This window comes from Zingiber officinale, chromosome 9B (genome assembly GCF_018446385.1).
Source record: "Zingiber officinale cultivar Zhangliang chromosome 9B, Zo_v1.1, whole genome shotgun sequence".
Taxonomy (NCBI): domain Eukaryota; kingdom Viridiplantae; phylum Streptophyta; class Magnoliopsida; order Zingiberales; family Zingiberaceae; genus Zingiber; species Zingiber officinale.
In genome coordinates, this window is record NC_056003.1 from 40,094,869 (window position 1) to 40,099,377 (window position 4,509).

A 4,509-nucleotide genomic window follows, 5' to 3' on the forward strand; every position below is an offset into this window, starting at 1 on the left:
TGCAGGGACTCTCTTGCCTGTGGACTAGCCCGCGCACTTATTGACAAGCGTAAGATTGGGCAAGAGTAGGAAAGTTGTCAAACTCTATCCGAAACAGGATCTGACACACTGGTGAGGATCCATGCTAAGGGTTAACCTCTCCTCACTATGCTTGTTGTCATGTGCCAGTCTGCTAACATCATTTGGTTAGAATCCATGACTGACCTCTACTCATTGTTCATGATACCATGGATGTCGGCTAGCGCATGAGGTGTTACCACAATGAGGTTTGGGGTTCGAATCTCGACAAAATCGAGGTAAATACCTCCCTTATGTGCTAATCACTATTCCAATGGTTAGTAGTCGCCCGTGATTTACCTCCTCCGTGTTGGCTCTGGAATGGATTGGCGGGAGCGCTGGGGGCGAGCGTATTCACCTTTTTGCCACAATGATACCATGGATGCCCAATCTATTGATGTCATCCTCCTCTTCTCCCCTACACCCATGCTTGGACCACCACTTGTTATCAAACTTATGATTAAAGAATCATTAACGAGAATGATTAGATTAAATAAGTAGAGGGGTTTAGCCTAGGAGAGATATTATGAGCAGGGATGTTCTCATGTTCCAAGTTGTGTGCTAAGAATATTTTTGGATGGGGATGCTCCTGCATTGTTGATTAGTCATGAAAAGAGGGGGCTTGATAGGTTTTTCGCCCGCATAGGTATTTACCGAGTGGGAAAATACTCATGTGAGTCAACCAAGATTCTTCACCAGGATGGGTAAATAGTTGAGTAGATCCACCGCAACTTCTTCACCCAAGCAATTTAGCCACCATACCCTTTTGGGGGTGTTCCCGAGTCGCAACACTTTCCATGTCGTAAAACTTCCCAAGTTATACGTGTCCTCTAGTTTATTCTCTTACCTGCTTGGTCACGTCTCTGACTGACATGCATAAACTCGTTCGAGTATATATGCTCGGGTGGGGATTACAAGATACATCACATGTCACCCCCACTTTGTCAAAATGAAGAAAAATTGACTGATGAGGCTTGGCTACAAAAGTGGCCTAACATAGATAATGTGTGTTGACATCTCTACTTGCTAACTATTAGAGATGATTAGAAATATGAGGTGGAAGGATCATACTCAGGAGGGATATTCCTAAACAGAGATGTTCCTTTGACCTGAGTGAGATATATAAAGGATGCTTCCGGGCAAGGATTCTCACGTGCACTAGTTGGAAGGGAAGGTGCAAAGTCTTTCTAGAGATGTTTCCAAGCGAGGATGTTCCAAGACCGGTATGAGTTTTTTGAGGATGTTCTCGAGGGAATGCTCCCAAACTGCAATGTCTTTCAGGAATGTTCCCAAGCCACAATATTCTCCGAGGATGTTTCCAAGCTACAATGACCTTTAGAGGATGTTCTTGAGCGGGGATGTTCCCATAGTAAACAAGTATAGTACTAGAACACTGATGTAAACCCACTCAAAATGAGGCTAGATAATATGAATATTGATGTGAGTAGATTATATACACTTTTATACATGTTTGGACGCACATCTACTTGTATTTTATGAGTATAATCTATATTTATTACACCATATTTCATTATAATGTCATACTTCTATTATATTATGTTCGCAGATCTGCTCTTTACTTGTTTTGATTGATAGGACGCTATTTTGAGCAAAAATAGAGCTAAATTACACACAGGAGCAACTCCGGAGGAAATCCAGCTTGGCCCGTGTATGCCACACGACCGTGTGGCCATTATCTTGCTTTGGTCGTGCCAATTGGCACGGCCGTGCCAATGTTTCAGAGGCAAGGAGGATCACGGTCGTGTGACCCACACGGTCGTGTCAACAATCCAGAGGCAGAGCAAGGCAAGACCGTACAAAATGGCACGACCGTGGCATTTTTCCAGAGGCCTAGTCAGCTCCCTGTGTCCAAGCAGCACACGGTCGTGCCAAATGGCACGACTGTGCTAAGTTTCCAGTGGCGAGAAAGGCCACAGCCGTGTGAATCCAGACTGTCGTGTGACCTCGGCAGAGAAGAAGAGGGTCATGACCGTGTGACTCAACCCTAGAGGAAGCCGTGTAAGGCCGTGTGTATTCCACACGGCCGTGTGACAAAGAACACGGCATGTGCCATGACAAAACAAAGTTGTACTAAATTCTGGGTAGATTGCAGACCGATCGTAATTTGGCCATAACTTTGTGTTCCATTAGAGTTTCAGGATATTCTTTATTCCGAAACGTAGATGACTTCAAGATCTACAACTTTGCTTCATATCCAACAGAGAGAAAGCATTGTCTACCCGTAGCACGACAGTGCCTCCCAACCGCAGGTTCAACTGGACCTCTTCCCAGACTACAGACCAAACTTTAAACCGCCATAACGTTCGGCTCCGTTGGAGCCAGGGCTCATTCCAAGTATCAGATTGAAGATAATTTCAAGAGCTACAACTTTAGTTCAGGGTGAATCATGAGAAAACCTGGTTTAATGGGTGAAAAACTCGGTTTACCAGACCCTTGTAATCCTGATTTTCCTAGGCAACTTAGAGGAGGTATAAAAGGATCAAGATCCTCATTCTTTGACTCATCTTGGGTTTGGGACTTCATCGCTCTCCTTGAGGAAGGGTTTTCCCCTTAGGGGGAAATCCTAGAGCTTCATTCTCCTCCATTCCTTCACGATTCGTCCATCTCCGGAGTAAGGAGGCATCCCCAAGATATCGGAATCATCGGCAAGCATCTCTTCTTCCCCTTTTTCTCAGATCTAGGATTGTAAGTATGCTTTATTTTATGTTTCGGGTTTGTTCTTCCTTAGCAATGGAGTAGATCTCCAGATCTAGGATGTAGGAAGTACTTGTGATGTGATGGAGATGTAAAACTATATAGATTTGCCATGTTTCTATTCAATGACTTGTTGATGCCTTGTTCATGTTTGATGTATGTGTGTGTGTGTGTATGAATGCTTATATATATCTTTTGCATACTTTATCAAATGGTTATGTAGAATTGTTAATCCCATAGGGGGGATGCCCTAGATTGTATTGCTGCGGGGCGTCGTGATAGGGTTGCCCCATTAAACAGACATTTAGGGTATCACCTTGAAAGGAGAAGTAAATCTCCACAAGGAAGTAGGGGATCGGACGTAATCTTTATTTTTATTTCTATGTTATTGTGTGTTAGTGTGTTTCTATGTTATATGGCCGTGGGGCGTCATGACAGGGCTGCCCCATTAAACAGACTTCATAGGAATCACTTCCATTTAGTAGCATAGGACATAGAGTAGGAGATCATGCCGGCTTATCCACTGCAGGGGAGAGTCGGTAATGAATCTAACTTTCTACAAGAGCATGAACATAGAGGATAAGAATCAAACAATCTATGTAACATCACCTAGATTAAAAGGAAACTGAAATCCTAGAATCTATCATCCTCCAGCCTATTAGCTCAACCGCTCTCGAGATCCATTCTCTCTCTTCCCTCTTCCCTCTTCCCTCTTCTCTTTCTCTTACTCTCTTTTTCCACGTTTGTCTAGATAATTCGCCATGCAAAGTTAACTAGTGCTTAATCAACAGTTCCTATGAATACGATAATCTTTTATATTACTGACGACGTAACCGTACACTTGTGGTGATGTAACAAGTTTTTGGCGCTGTTGCCGGGGACTGTTTTCGATTAACATTAGTTGATTAGCATATGAGTTACATTAGACATTTTTCTTTTTCTTTTTGCATTTTCTTTCTTGTTTTCATTATGCATTTTATTTCTTGTCTTTAATTCTGTATTTTTTATTTTTCCTTATAATTTTGTTTAGATACCATGAGCACTAACATATTAAGCAGGTCCTTAAGAGATTTCTCTGCACCCATTTTTGCAAGATTTTTATCTCCCATTGTGCAGCCTTATATTGAAGCAGAAAGTTTTCAACTAGACCTGGAGTTAATTTTCATGATACAAGGTCACAAATTTGGAGGAGAAGTATCAGAAAGTCCTTATCTGCACCTTGAGACATTTCTAGAACTTTGTGATATGGTGAATTGTAAAGGAGTGTCAATATATGCAGTTCGATTGATAGCATTTCCTTTCAGTATCAAGGATAAAGCAAGGACTTGGTTATATTCCCTCCATTCTCAAAGCATCACAAGTTGGGAACAATTGGAGAAGCAATTTCTGAATCATTTTTTTCCTTCAAGTAGAACAATTTATATGAGGAATTGCATCACAAATTTTGCTCAGGCATATGGAGAATCATTATTTGAAGCATGAGACAGATTCAAGAGTCTACAAAGACAACCCCCTCATCATGGTTTTGAGAAATGGTTGACCTTGCACATATTCTATAGGGAAATTTCTTTTTCAGATAAGTGGTTGTTAGACTCATCAGCTGGAGGTTCTTTTATGAACAAAAGTGTAGAATAAGCATATGCATTAATTGATCAAGTGACATTGAACCTCCATAAATGGTCAAACAAAAGTTGGATGGAATCTCCTTCAAAAATTTAAGAAGTGCAAGCCATAAAT

General features: G+C 41.6%; 1 non-coding gene across 1 annotated transcript; it reads right to left on the reverse strand.

The window, feature by feature from the left end:
* Positions 1-4,192: 4,192 nt before the first annotated feature.
* LOC122025888 lies at positions 4,193-4,298 on the reverse strand. The gene has a single exon (XR_006123908.1). It is a non-coding gene; the product is annotated as a small nucleolar RNA R71 (small nucleolar RNA).
* Between the last annotated feature and the right edge of the window lie 211 nt (positions 4,299-4,509).